At 43.2% G+C, this 15910-nt stretch overlaps 1 protein-coding gene across 1 annotated transcript in view; it reads left to right on the top strand.

The window, feature by feature from the left end:
* LOC140725332 (uncharacterized) overlaps positions 1–15910 on the top strand; it is a 348409-nt gene that overhangs the window by 124901 nt on the left and 207598 nt on the right. The gene's annotated exons all lie outside the window — the stretch shown is intronic.

Genomic DNA, 15910 nt, shown 5'->3' with positions numbered 1-15910 from the left:
CTTAGTACCTTTCCTTTCAGTTAGTCCTGATGAAAGGTCTCGGCCCGAAACGTTGACAGTGCTTCTCCCTATAGATGCTGCCTGGCCTGCTGCGTTCCACTAGCATTTTGTGTGTGTTGAAGTAATTATATTGTCAAGTTTGTTGATGATGTGACAGTGGTGGGACTCATCACCAACAATGATGAGGTGACTTACAGAGAGGAGGTGGAATTGCTCGAGGCCTGGTGCCAGGCGAATAACCTCTTCCTTAATGTCAACAAGACAGAGGAGATGATGAACAGACAGGATATGACCTATTTTACACCTAGGGCCTTGGTGTAAATTGACAGAATTGTTATCAGTTTAGAGCCAGTTATTCTGCCAGCAACTTTACATATATGACAGTGTAAAGAAAATAAGCGATAATAAGTAGTAATGTGATTAATTTCAGTGTAAAGCTGCTTCATTTGAGTAATTAGTGTTTGAGAGCAATTCATTATGAATCTATAAAAGGACACAAAGCAGCCTCTGAATTCACACCTGAATTGGGGTTGTAGAATTTTCAGTAACACTAATACAGCCACGAGACCAAATGCAGTGCTGTGGCATTCTGACAGTCTCTGTGAAATGAGCAATGCTCCACGCGGTTAACACCTGGCTGCAGGTGCTGTATAAATCCGATCACTAGGGAACAGTTTCTGCTTGACTCAGTTTCTGCTCAAATGTTGTGCTTGGCTCAAAGGGTCTGTTTATGGCAGTGAGTGGGAAGTGGTTTGATGCACAGCTGTTGGATTGCGATACATGTTTATCTGGAATTGACTGTACCAGTGTGTGCTTGACTGTTCCTGATGTCCTCATTTTTACCTACCAGCCAAGATTCAGCTTAGAATTACAGGCCCTGCTGCATGCTTATAGAGGCATTTAAAAATGGTGTTTCATCTCACTGAATTCTGATCTCTTTCCTTCTTAGTTTCATCTCATTATTCTTTGATAAGTATATTAATGATGAATTTAGCCTATTATTTTAACATATGTCGGTTTGACCTACTTGGCAACACTCTCCTTGGGGCTAAAAAATGATTGCTCTAAAGATCTGAGCACATAATCTAAGGCAGCACTGGGGGAGTGCTGAAGTTTAGAAGGTGTCATTTTTCAAACAAGCTCTAAAGTTTGCTCAGGTGGGTGTTAAAGATCCCACAGCCTTATTCAAAGAAGAGCTGGGAATTTCCTTCCAGTCATTTGGACAACTTGTCTCTCAAGAGCAGACCAACCAGTGAAAGATTATCTGGTCTTGCATCCCACCTGCTTTTTTTCATGGAATTTTGCTGTACGGTAATTGGAAACACGTCTAGCAGTGCAACATCAGCAAGTGCACTTCGAAAGTAATTCAAGAGAGGTTAAGCACTTTGGGATGAACTGGTTCCTGCTATTGGGAGCAGGATTAATTTTGCTCCTTAAAGTATTGTAACTTAGAGTTCATGCAGCAGATCTTTCTAATTAATAACAGCTGTGTAAATGGGACATCTTTCAGTGCTGGGAGAGTTGTAATGACAACACAAAGTTTCTTCATCCTGTTGTACTCAAACCTCTAACAGGACGGAACATTTCCTTTTCCATAAATTTTCATGTTCAACAGCTCCCTTCCCTCTGAACACCAAACTGCCATCCTCCAACTGTTACCCAGTTAGGTGACAAAGTGCCATTGAACAAAAAAAAAACTTCTGCCTTTTGTCACCTAGATAAAAGCTGCAGGAGTTCTCCAGAATTGATCAGTCGAGATGGGCAGGAGGGTGTGAGCACGTGAGGTAGCTGCGTGTATCCAAAAGGTAGAGTGGGGAAACCTCATTCTTAGTACTTGGTCATTGGGCCCAAAGTGAGATTTTCAGCAGAATCGACAGAATGGATGCTGAGAAAAATGTTTTCCTAGTGGGAGTATTTAGACGCAAGGTTATAGTTTCAGAATAAGTAGTCACCCATTTCAGATGGAAATGAGGAAGAATTTCTTCTCTCAGAGGATTCAGAACATATGGAATTCTTTTCCCCAGAGGGCCGTGGAGAAGAGTCATTGGACATAAGAAGTAGATTGACATGTATTTAAACCACAGAGGTATCAAGAGATATGGAGGGAGAAGGAAAAAATGGTGCTGTGGCTGAGATTGAATCAGCTATGATGTTATTAACTAACAGAATATGGTCAAAGAGCTGAATAGCTCCTATTTCTTGTGTACTTACGTTCGGTATCTCTCAATGACTTCTAGGGAAATTGTATCCAAGCAAAGTGATTAACCAGGTTTGTGGACAAAACTTCAGTCTAAGTAGATGTTGGGGTGTTTTCTGATGAGGAGAAGCTGAGAAAGCTTAAGAAAAAGGACAAGATACAAGATGGTGACACAGTATTGATAACAGGACAGAGCATACAAACGTGAGAGAATTCCTACAGTTAGAGTTGGATCAGGAAATGCTTCCCCTATCTCACCACAAGAATTGTTCTTTCCCTCCCCCCATTACTCACTATAATTATGAGATACATCTCATTATTCAGATGCACGCCCACCAGGCTTCTTCCCCTGTTGTTTACCCCAGTCACCAATCAGCACTCACACAACTTGTAAAGCTACTTCCTTGTGATCCAGAAGACCCAACCTCCCTGTTTCATGATATCTTCCTCCTCTGCTGACCCAGTGAAGCCACTGACCTTCCACCTTCGTGAATCAACCGAATATCCAGCCTCTCTGCCCCAGAACCCTTTACAATTATCAACTTTATAATGACCTGCTTTAATGCCTCATATTGTCACTATCCCTCAAGAGTTGACGTAGTCTCCATTACACCAGAAATTCTGCCGATGCTGGAAATCCAAAGCAACACACACAAAATGCTGGAGGAACTCAGCAGGTCAGGCAGCATCTGTGGAAATGAATAAACAGTCGTCGTTTTGGGCCAAGACCTTTCTTCAGGAATAGATAGGTGGGGGGAGACGAGAAAACAAAAATGTTGGGAGAGGGGAAGGAGGATAGCTAAAAAGTGGTAAGTAAAGCCAGATGGTTGGTAAATGTAAAGGGCTGGAGAGGAAGGAATCTGATTAGAGGAGAGTGGACCAGAGGAGAACGGGAAGGAGAACAGGACCTAGGGAGATGATAGACAAGTGAAAAGTAGTGAGAGGCCAGAGTGGGGAACAGAAGAAGAGGGGTGGAGTTATTTTTTTTACCGGAAGGAGAAATTGATATCCATGCTCTCAATTTGAAGGCTAACCAGATGGAATATAAGGCGTTGCTCCTCCACTCTGAGGGTTGCCTCATTGTGGCACACAATCGGAGCCCATAGACCAACAGGTCAGGATGGGAAGGGGAATTGGAAATAAAATGTTTGGCCAACAGGAATTTCTGCTTTTGGCAGATGGAGTGGAAGTGCTCGACAAAGCAGTCCCCCCAATTTATGATGCGTATCACCAATGTAGAGGAGGCCGCATCGGGAGCACCGGACACAGTAGATGACTGCAGCAAATTCACAGGTGTAGTCTTGCCTCACCTAGAAGGACTGTTCGAGGTGAGGGAGAAAGTGAATGGGTGGATGTAGCACTTTGGCCACTTTTAGGGATAAGTGCCGGGAGCAAGCTTAGTGGGGAGTGACAGATGAAAAAGGAGTCACACAGGGTGTGATCCATGTGGAAAATGGAGAGTGGGGAGGTGAAGATATGTTTGGTTGTCGATTCCTTTTGGAGATAACGGATGTTGTGGAGATTGATTTGTTAAATGTGGAGGCTCATGGGGTGGTAGGTAAAGACAAGAGGAACTCTATCAGTGATAAGGCAACAGGAAGATGGGGTGAGCGTGGACGTTTGTGAAATGGAAGAGATTCAGGTGAGAGCAGCATCAATGGTGGAGGAAGGGAAACCCTGTCCTTTGCAGGAGGAGGATATCTCTGATGTCCTGAAAAGAAAAGCCACAGCCTGGGAACATGTATGACAGAGACGAAGGGTCTGGGAAAAGGGAATAGCATTTTTACAGGCGATACGGTGGGAAGAGATATAGTCAAGATAACTAGTTGAATTGGTAGGTTTATAAAAGGTGTCAGTTGACAGTTTGCCTCCAGAGATAGAGACAGAGAGATCAGGAAGGGGGATAGAAGTATCAGAAATGGACCAACTGAATTTAAGGCAGGGTGGAAGTTGAAGGCAAAGTTGGTGAAATTGATGAGCTCAGCATGAGTGCATGAAGCAGCACCAGTGTGTTTGTCAATATATCAGAGGACAAGTTGGGGAGCATTACTAGGGAAGGATTAGAGCATGGACTGTTCTATGTCGCCAACAAAAAGGCGGACATAGCTGGGACCCATGCAGGTCTGCATGGCCTCCCCTCAGGCATAGGGGGATAGACAAGCATGCCATATACCTTCTTAACCACCTATCAGCCTGTGTAGACACTTTCAGAAATGTTAGGTTCTGAAGTTTTAGTCCAAAATTCTTTCAGAAGACAAGAAAACTTGTTGCTTCATGATGGTTTTATTCAGTGTTGATAGAACAATTGGAAACAGGAACAGAAGCTAGTGGAAGGCTTAAAGACAAAGAGACAAAGATGATAAAATTGTGCTGCCTTGCAGTGCAGCTCTTGAACTATGGATTAGGAAAACTCCATTCAGATTTGTAGATAAGAGTTAACCGATAATACTTCTGGGGCGCCTAGGATCGACTCAAGTAGCAGCAGTACTCTCAATGGATACAATTAAATATTCCCATTGCACCCTGTTACAGCTAAAAAGCACATTGCTACCAAGGTCAGTAGAGTTAACAAAGATGTCTTAATGCATTTAAATGATCTATCACTGCTTAAAACTGACAGAAACAGCACCAATTGTGGTTAGAAGTGCCCGTGTAGGATTACTCGGAGGAAGCGTGGGTGCACAGCAGGGTTACAAATGCGTTTAAGGAAATGGGGTTTTAAACTCCCTATACCAACTATCTTACTGGCAAACGTGCAGTCTCTGGTGAATGAAATCAACAATCTCAGAGCTAGGGTGCTGAATCAGAGACTGCTTGTGTCCTTTGATAGTCTTTACACAAGTAAAAAGGTGAATTATGATAAGGCATATTATTATGAATAATATGATTTGTGATAGAATCAGAATCAGCTTTAATATCACTAGCATATGTCATAAAACTTGTTGCTTTGAAGAAACAGTACATTGCAATACATAGTAATAAAAAACTATAATTAACATTAGTACATACTGTATACATAAAAATAGATTAAACACATAGTGCACAAAGAAGAGAAAAAATAGTGAGGTAGTGTTCATGGGTTTGCTGTCCATTCAGAAATCTGATGGCAGAGGGGGAAAAGCTGTTCCTGAAATGTTGAAATGTTGAGTGTGTGAATTCGGGCTCCTGTACCTCCTCTTTGATGGTAGCAATGAGAAGAGTTCATGTCCTGGATGATGGGGATCCTAAATGGTGGGTGCTGCCTTTTTGAGGTTTCACCTTTAGGGTGCCCTCAATACTTGGGAGGATAGTGCCCATGAAGAAGCTGGCTGAGTTTACAACTTTCTGCAGCGATCCCGTGCAGTGGCTCCTCCATACCAGACGGTGATGCAACCAGTTAGAGTCCTCTCCATGATATATCTGTAGAAATTTGCGAGTGTCTTCGGTGATGTACCAAGTCCCCTCAAGTTCCTGCTGAAGTGTAGCTGTGTCATGCCTTCTTTGTAATTGCATCCGTATGTTGGGCCCAGGATACTTCTGTAGACAGATCTAAAGTTCATTCCCAGCAACTTTAAACTGCTCACCCTTTCTATTGCTGAACCCTCGATGAGGACAGCTGTGTGTTCCCTTGACTTCCCCTTCCTGAAGTCCACAATAAATTCCTTAGTCTTACTGATATTGAGTGCAAGGTTGTTGTTGTGACACCACTCAAACAGCTGTTCTATCTCGCTCCAAAACATCTCCTTGCAACCATCTGAGATTCTGCCAACAACTGCTGTGTCATCAGCAACTTTATAGATGGTATTTGAGCTGTTGCCCGCTGTACAATCAGAGGAGTAGGGAGAGCAGGGCAGTGCACTAAGCCCACCTCTCTAAGGTGCACCAATATTGATTGTCAGTGAGGAGGGAGTGTTATTTCCTATCTGCACAGACTGTGCTCTCCCAGTGAGGAAGTCAAGGATCCAGTTGCAGAGGCAGGTACAGAGGCCCAGGTTTTGGAGCTTGTTGATCAGAACTGAGGGCATCATTGTTTTGTGCACTGAGTTGTAATCAATAAGCAGCATCCTGACATAGTTATTTCTATTGTCCAGGTGATCCAAGGCTGATTTGAGGGCCAGTGAGATTGCATAATGTAATGTAAAGAATTTACTTCGCATATATGTGAAGGATGTAAGAAATAAAGTCAATTCAACTCAATTGAATCCGCTACGGATCTATTGTATTGATAGATAAATTGCAGGTCCCTGCTTAGGCAGGAATTCATTCTAGGTATGACTAACCTTTGAAGGCACTTCATCGCAGTAGATGTGAGTGAGTGCTACTGGACAATCGTCGTTAAGGCAGCTCACCCCGCCCTTCTTGGACACTGGTGTGATTGTTACTCTTCTGAAGCATGTAGAAACCTGCGCTGTAGCAGTGAGAGATTGAAGATGTCTGATCCCTCCCACCAGATGGTTGGCACATGATTTCAGTGCTCTACTATGTACACCATCAGGGCCTGTTGCCTTGCAAGGGTTCGGCCTCTTGCAAGATGTCTGACATCAGCTTCTAAGACAGAGATCACAAGGTCATCAGATGTTGCAGGGATTCACACAAGTGTAGTTTTATTCTCCTATTCAAAATGTGCATAAAAGACGCTGAGCTCATCTGGAAGTGAGGTATCACTGTCGTTCATGATGTTAGGTTTCGCTTTGCAGGAAGTTACGGCCAACAAACCCCATCAGAATTGATGTGCAACTGATTCCACCTCTAACCTCAATCAGAATTGGTCTTCTACTCTTAAAATACCTTCTGTATCTAGACTTCTTCTATAGTTCTGGATCACTGGTCTTGAATGCCACAAATCTAGCCCTCAGCAGACTATGAATCTCCTGGATCATCCACAACTTTTGTCTAGTATGCTCCTGAAGATACACGCTCATCCACACAGGTTTTGAGTAACCCTAGCTTCTGAGACTCAAATGAAACCAGTCAAAGAAATCCCATCTATCAGATTGATGCTGCCTCTTTATGGATATGATCAGCCAAATTAGTTATGTCTTCAGCCTCTCAGGTGTGTAAGTACAAAACTCTCTGCCTACAAGTGCACGCGTTCTCCCTTTAACTGCTAAGTGACGATCTAATGGCATATGATTTTGAAGAACCATCTTATGCATGGCAGCTAGTTTTGTTCCTTTCCCCAAGGCATCAGCAGCATCCTTTCTAAACTTGCAAAGATATTTTTGATGCCTCGTGTCCTCCTTACAACACCGTAAAATGGGAATAAAATTGATGTCAGCAATCTCTTTTGGAATTCTCTCATGCACTTCTAGACCTGGGAGCTAAAGGTAAGGTGTGTGTGTGTGAGTCTCACAGCAGGGAAGACATAGCTTAAATAGCAAGATCCTAACTAACTAAGTGGAAGAGAGATGTAGTCTCTATTTCCGTACAGAAATTACATATTGTTCCAAGAACTTCAGACATTTCTTATTACTTGACAGGAGCCTTGATGAATTGTAATATTTTTCTGATCATCAATGTAAATTCTAGATTCATAACCCCATTTAAGCCAGTGTAAAGTGTAATCGCATGAACTATGCCCAACTGGAATGGTACCTCCTCTGCTCAAGCAAAAGTTAGCTTTTTTAGTGAACACATGAAAAGATTTAATAGCTTTGTCATATACACTAGATGTGGATATATCTCAGAACAAGACGTGAATAGAGTCAGATATAATATTCCCTAAATCATGCCGATTATATTTACATAAATGATCCAGTTTAAAATGGTATGTAGGGGGTATGACCATCGTATATTTATGTCTCCCTTGAGAATAATGAATCATAGGCATAATGTCAACATCGCCATTGCTGGAATGTTTAATAAAGTGGATGCATGTTTATTCTGGGTCTACAGGAATGCCCAGCGTTAGTGAATATTTTGAAGTATGTGGTATATACTGACATACCCAGCAGCTAGAGGCATTAACTGTATCAGCAAATTCCTGTGAGACTCATAGGTATACATTATGAGATATCTCACTGGTACATTATGAGCTGGGAAAATAGTCAAAAATATAGCAACTAATATTTGAATGAACATTCATAATGTCCAGTAGTTGTTGATGTGCTTGAAGTCTTCTGGCTGGTTCATTGCAGCCCAGCAGTGTAGGTACTGTGACTAAGAGGTTTCTAAAACAGAAACCATAGCACTCATTGTCCTCATCAAGTAGTACTTTAGCTCACTAGCAGCTGCTGGCATGTAACCACTTGTTTTTTTTTTACCTTCCACTTTCACTGCCAAGTTGGTAATTAACAGCATTTGATAAGAAACTTTCCCAAGTTCCCCAGTGGATCCTTATATGGTTTCTTAATCAGGACCCACTCACGAGGAATCAGAGTGCATCTTCCTTCTGCTGGATCACTCCAAACATCGGAAACCTCTTGCGAAGCAGAATGGATGGCTTGGGGTAATTTCCCTCAATAGCTAACTAAACTGTCTACTAAAATTGTTGGAGCGGCCTTTGTTGGAGAGGGCTGTGTTAGAGTGGCAATTGTGAGGCTTGGCTCTTTGAGGCTTGAGTGAGAGAAGGCAAGAAAGCTGTAGGTAGAATTTCTTCCCCTCCCCTCCCCCCCCACCCCCCCCCCCCCCGTTTACTTATTATTCTCCTTCTTTATATCTCTACAGTTACAAAAGTAGGGGTACTGGGCTGGATAGTTGAATGTTCCTCCTGCTGGATGTGGGAAGGCAGGGAGACCTCCAATGTTCCTGATGACTACACCTGCGAGGTGCATCCTGCTGCAGCTTTTAATAGTTCATGTTAAGGAGTTGGAGCAGGAACTGAACTCTGGGTGGAGGAGGTTGTAGAGAGGTTGTTACACCCAAGGTGCAGGACCCAGAAGACTGGTTGACAGGAAGGGAAAAGGGTTTGAACAGCCAGTGCAGAGTACTGGGGGGGCATCCCCCTCAACAATAGGTATAGCATTCTGGATACTGATGCGGGGGGGGGGGGGGTCGCGCAGGGGAATGACCTAACAGAAGAAAGTCACAACATGTGTATGGCTCTGTGACTCAGAAGAGAATGGGGTTGAAGAGGTAAGCTGTAGTAATAGGGGATTCGTTAGTTAAGGAGTTTCAGTGGATGAGAATGAGATTCCCGAAAGGTATGTTGCCTCCAGGTGCCAGGGTCAGGAACATCTTGATCAAGTCCTCAGCATTCTTAAGTTGGAGGGTGAGTAGCCAGAGGTCGTGGTCCATGTAGTTACCAATGACATAGGTAGGAGGAGTGACAAGGTTCTGCAATGTGAATTCAGGGAGTTCGGTGCTAAGTTAAAGGACAGGACATCTAGGGTTGTGATCCAAGGACTGCTACCCATGCCACATGCCAATGAGGCTAGAAGTAGGAATATCATACAGTTTGACACATGGCTAAGGACTTGGTGTAGGAGGGAATGCATCAGAATTTTGGATCTTCGGGCTCCCTTTCAGTTCCAGTTCCTTAATACATTCTCTCAGGAGCTGCAGCTCGGTGCACCTGGTGCAGATGTGTTAATCTGGGAGACTGGACATCTCCCAGATTTCCCACATTCCACCCAGAGTACAAAACTGCCCCTGGAGCCTTTTTAACTAACCTATTATGCCCTAACAGATGAGGAATGAACAAGTAAGGACAGAGAGAGAGAGTAACTTACAAGACAATGTACCTCACTCAAGCCTAAGCCTGATGGGCCAAAGCTACTGAAAGAGTGGTGATCAATGGCAGTTGGTGATCACAATCCCACTAGTTTCAAAGTAAATAGGCTAAAGGATCGACTGGTCCGTGAGTTGAGTTCTAAATTGGAGAAAGGCCTGTTTTGATGGTTTCCAGTCTCCCAGATGGCCACATCTGCACCAGGCACACTGAGATGCAGCTCCTGAGAGACCGTGTTAGGGACCAGGAGCTGCGGCTTGATGACCTACAGCTTATTAGGGAAAGTGAGCAGGAGATAAATAGGAACTACAGGGAGTTAGCACCCCGAGGCTGCAGGAGTTAGACAATTGAGTGACTGTCAGGGAAGAGAAGGGAAGGGAAGATTTCAGATAGTAGAGAGCACCCCTGTGGCCATCCCCTTCAGTAATCGTTATCTCATTTTGGATGCTGCTCAGTGGGATGACCTGACAGTGGACGACCACGGTGATCGGGTCTCTGGCACTGAGCCTGGTTCCGTGGTGCAGAAGAGAGAGAAGATGAGGAATGCGGTAGTCATAGGGTGTTTCATAGTGAGGGGAACAAAGAGGAGGTTCTGTCAGCCTGATAGAGATACCTGCATGGTGCCAGGATATGGGATGTCTTGGATCGGGTCCAGAGTATTCTGAAGTGAGAGGGTGAACAGCCAGAAGTCTTGGTACATGTTGGTACCAATAACAAAAGGAGGAGGTCCTGAAGAGAGAATTCAGGGAGTTGGGTAGGAAGCTGCAAAGCAGGACCTCCAGGAAGGTAATCTCAGGATTGCTGCCTGTGCCACATGCTAACAAGTGCAAGAACAGCATAATCAGGCATATTAATGTGTGGCTGAGAGACTGGTGTAGGGGGAAGGGCTTCAGGCTCCTGGATCATTGGGGCCTCTTCTGGGGGAGGTACGGCCTGTACAAAAACTATGGGTTATACCTGAACCCAAAGGGGTCCAATATCCTAGCAGGCAGATTTAATAGAGCTGTTAGGGAAGGTTTAAACTAATTTGGCAGGCGAATGGGAACCAGAGTGATAGGGCAGAGGAAGGGGAAAACAGAAATAAGTTAAAGATAGCGTGCAACAGAGATGATAGAAAGGACAGGCAGGAGGTGAGGCATAATCACAGCCAGTGGTATGATTTACAGGGCAATAGAGGCATGATACACTTAGAACAGAAAGCAACAAATACTGGACTGAAAGTGTTATATTTGAATGTACACAGCATAAGAAATAGAATGGACAATCTTGACATTCAGCTACAGATTGGCAAGTATGATGTTGTGGCCATCTCTGAAACTTGGCTAAAGGATGGCTGCCTTTGGGAGCTGAACATCCAGGGATATATGGTGTATCGGAAAGATAGGTTAGTAGGCAGAGGGGATGATGTGGCCCTGTGTGTAAGAAATGATATTAAATCATTAGAAAGGGATGACATAGGATCTATGAGCTGAGTTGAGAAATGGCAAGGGTAAAAGATCCATAATGGCACTTGTATACAGGCATCCAAACAGCAGCCAGAATGTGTATAACAAATTACAGCAGGAGATAGAAAAGGCATGTCAGAAGGGCAATGTCATGGTAAACGTTGGGGATTTTAACATGAAAGTGGATTGGGAAAACCAGGCCTGTACTGGACCTTAAGAGAGAGAATTTGTGGAATGACTAAGGGATGGCTTTTAAAACAGCTTGTTGTTGAGCCCACTAGGGGATCAGTTGTGCAATGATCCGGAGGTGATAAGAGAGTTTAAGGTTAAGGAAACTTTAGGGAACAGTGATCATAATATAATCGCGTTCACTTTGAAATTTGAGAAGGAGAAACTTAAATCCAAAGTGTCGGTATTTCAGTGGAATAAAGGAAATTACAATGGCATGAGAGGGGAACTGGCCAAAATTGACTGGAAAGGGACACTAGCAGGAAAGACAGCAGAGCAGCAATGGCTGGAGTTTCTGTGAAAATGAGGGAAGTGCAAGACAGATATAATCCAAATAAGAAGACATTTTCAAATGGAAGGACACTACCGTGGCTGACAAGTGAAGTCAGAGCCAAAGTAAAAGCAAAAGAGAGGGCATACAAGGAAGCCAAAGATAGCAGGAAGATAGAGCACTGGGAAGCTTTTAAAAACTTGCAGAAGGAAACTAAGAGGGTCATTAGGAAGGAAAAGATGATTTATGAAAGGAAGCTGGTGACTAATATCAAAGAAGATACTAAAACATTTTTTAAATATATAAAGGGTGGAAGAGAGTTGAGGTTAGATATAGGACCAATAGAAAATGATGCTGGAGATATTGTAATGAGAGATGCAGAGACAGCAGAGGAACTGAATGTGTATTTTGCATTAGTCTTCACAGTGGGAGATATCTGCAGTATACCAGACATTCAAGAGTGTCAGGGATAAATCTTCTGGACTTGATGGAATGCATCCTTGGGTTCTGAAGGATGTAGATGTAGAGATTGCGGAGGCATTAACAATGATCTTCAAGAATCGATAGATTCTAGCATTGTACCAAATGACTGGAAAATTGCAAATGTTACTCTGCTATTTAAGAAGGGTGGGAAGCAGCAGAAAGGAATCTATAGACCTGTTAGCCTGACATCAGTGGTTGGGAAGTTGCTGGAATTGTTTGTTAGGGATGAGATTACGGAGTACCTGGAGGCACATGACAAGATAGGCCAAAGCCAGCATGGTTTTCTGAAAGGAAAATCCTGCCTGACAAACCTACTGCAATTTTTGAGAAAATTACAAGCAGGGTAGATAAAGGAGATGCAGAAGGTGTGGTGTACTTGGATTTTCAGAAGGCCTTTGACAAGGTGCCACTCATGAGGCTGCTTAGCAAGATAAGAGCCCATGGAATTACAGGGGAGTTACTAGCATGGGTGGAGCATTGGCTGATTGGCAGGAAACAGAGAATGGGAATAAAGCAATCCTGTTCTGGTTGGCTGCTGGTTACCAGTGGAGTTCCACAGGGGTCGGTGTTGGGACTGCTGCTTTTTACGATGTATGTCATTGATTTGGACTATGGGATTAATAGATTTTTGGCTAAATTTTCTCATGTTGAGGAAACAGAGAACCTGCAGAGAGACTTACATAGTTTAGAGGAATGGGCAAAGAAGTGGCAAATTAAATACAATGTTGGAAAGTGTATGGTCATATATTTTGGTGGAAGAAATAAACGGGCAGACTATTATTTAGATGGGAAGAGAATTCGAAATGCAGAAATGCAAAGGGACTTGGGAGTCCTTGTGCAGGATAACCTCCAGGTTGATTCAGTGGTGAAGAAGGCAAATCCTATGTTTGCATTCACTTCTAGAGGTATAGAATATAAGAGCAGGGATGTGATGTTGAGGCTTTATAAGGCACTTGTGAGAACACACTTGGAGTATTGTGTACAGTTTTGGATTCCTTATTTTAGAAAGGATGTACTGACATCAGGGAGGTTCAGAGAAGATTCACGAGAATGATTCCAGGAATGAAAGGGTTACCGTATGAGGAACGTCTGGCAGCTCTTGGGCTGTATTCCCTGGAGTTCAGGAGAAAGAGGGGGGATCTCACTGAAACATTCCAAATGTTAAAAGGCCTGAACAGATTAGATATTGGAAAGTTATTTCCCATGGTTGGGGGTTCTAGAACAAGTGGGCACGACTTCAGGGTTGAAGGACGGCCATTTAGAATGGAGATACAGAGAAATTACTCGAGTCAGAGGGTGGTAAATCTGTGGAACTTTTTGCCATGGGTGGCTGTGGAGGCTAAGTCATTGGGTGCATTTAAGGCAGAGATAGATAGGCTTCTGATTAGCCAGGGCATCAAAGGGTATGGGGAGAAGGCATGGGAGTGGGGATGACCGGTAGAATTGGATCAGCCCATGATTGAATGGCAGAGCAGACTCGATGGGCCTGCTCATATATCTTATGGTCTTATTTTCTAAAGTTTGTATATGCTTGTCAGAATAACAGGTTTAGGGAATCTTGGTTTTCAAGAGCTATTGAGGCCCTAGTTAAGTAAAAAAAGGAGCATAGGCAGGTAGAACAAATGATGTAGTAGAGGAGTATAAGAAAAGCACGAGAACATTTAAGAAAGAATTCGGGAGGGCCAAAAGAAGGCATGAGTTTGTGCTAGCGTATGAGGTGAAGGAGAATCCTAAGGAATTCTTTGGACATGTTTAGAACAAAGGGGTAGTAAGGGGCAAAATTGGTCGTCTGGAAGATCAAAATGGTAATTTATTCATTGAGCCAAATGAAATGGGGGAGATCTTAAATCGATTTTTACATCTATAATTACTCGGGAGGACAGAGTCTATAAAAGTGAGGCAAAGCAGTAGTGAAGTCATGGACCCTATAGAGAGCAGGAGGTGTTTGCTATCTTGTGGCAAATTTGGGTGGACAAATTCCCAGGGCTTGACAAGCTGTTCCCTCAGGCCCTGTGTAATGCAAGTGCAGAAATTACAGGTGCCCTGGCAGAGTTATTTAAATCATCCTTCATGACACATGAGGTGCTGGAGGATTGGAGGATAGCTAACGTTGTTCTGCTGTTTATGAAAGGCTTTAAAAATAAGCTAGGAAATTATATGCCACTGAGCCTGACATTAGTGAGAAAGTTATTGGAAGGTATTCTAAGAGGCCTGATATCTGGCTATTTGGATATACATAGACCGATTAGGGATAGTCAGCATGGATTTCTGTGTGGAAGGTTGTGTATAATCAGTCTTAAATTGGATAAGACATTGGCTTTGTGGGAGAAGCCAGAAAGTGGTAGTTAACGATTGCCTCTCTGACTAGTGGTCTATGACTAGTGGATTGCCGCAGTGACTGTTGTTATTTGTCATCTATATCAATGATCTGGATGGTAATATGGTTAACTGGATCAGCAAGTTTGCAGATGACGCCAAGATTGGGGGTGTCCTGAACAGTGAGGAAGACCATCAGAACTTGCAGTGGGATCTGGACCAGCTGGAAAAATGGGCTGAGAAATGGCAGACATAATTTAATACTGACAAGTGTGAGGTGTTGTTCTTTGGTAGCACCAAGTGAATGGTGGAGCACTGAGGAGTGCAGTAGAACAAAAGGATCTGAGAATCCAAGTCTATAATTCAGTGAAAGTGGCGGCACAAGTAGATAGGTTATAAAGAAAGCTTTTAGCACATTGGCCTTCATAAATCAAAGTATTGAGTACAAGCTTTATATTAAAGCTATATAAGACATGGATGACGCCTAATTTGGAGTATTGCGTACAATTTTTGTTACCTACCTACAGGAAAGATGTAAATAAGATTGAAAGAGTTTGGAGAAAATTTACAAGGATGTTGCTGGGACTGAAGGTTATCTGAGTTAGAAGGAAAGACTGAAAAGATTAGGACTTTATTCCTTGGAACGTAGAAAATTGAGGGTAGATTTGAGAGATGCAGACGAAATTATGAGGGGTATAGATAGGAAAAATGCAAGCAGGCTTTTTCCACTGCAGCTGGGTGGGACTACAACAGGAGGTCACGGGTTAAGTTTGAAACGTGAAAAGTTTAAGGAGAACATGAGGGGAAACTTCTTCACTCAGAAGGTCATGAAAATGTTGAAGGAGCTGTCAGCATGAGTGGTGCATGCAAGCTTGATTTCAATGTTTAAGAGCAGTTTAGATGGCTACATGGATTGTAGGGATCCAGAGAGCGATGGTCCCAGTGCAAGTCATAGGGACTAGGCAGTTTAAATAATTTGGCAAGGACTAGATGGGTCAAAGGGCTGTGCTATGCTGTATTGTTCTATGTCTCTATGACTTATAATGTGTATATCAGCTTCTCAGTAAGGAACAACTCCAAAAGCGTATTGAGACTCAGTGTAGATTTTAGCTGATCTTCCTTCTGCTACCTCACAGGCTTCAGTTAAAGCTTTCAGTTCTGCCTGTTGCACAGAGGTACCAGGAGACATGCTTCCTGATGCCAGTCCTTCAATACCAGAAACAACCATTCAAACTCCACTGTCAAATGTAGAGGAGCCGCCAGTGTACAGAATCGGATTTTTGGCAGAGAAATAACCAATAGAACACTGTCAATCTCGATGT

This window comes from Hemitrygon akajei, chromosome 3 (assembly GCF_048418815.1).
Source record: "Hemitrygon akajei chromosome 3, sHemAka1.3, whole genome shotgun sequence".
Taxonomy (NCBI): domain Eukaryota; kingdom Metazoa; phylum Chordata; class Chondrichthyes; order Myliobatiformes; family Dasyatidae; genus Hemitrygon; species Hemitrygon akajei.
The sequence above is the reverse complement of the archived record's forward strand: the minus strand, read 5'-3'. Positions and strand labels throughout refer to the sequence as shown.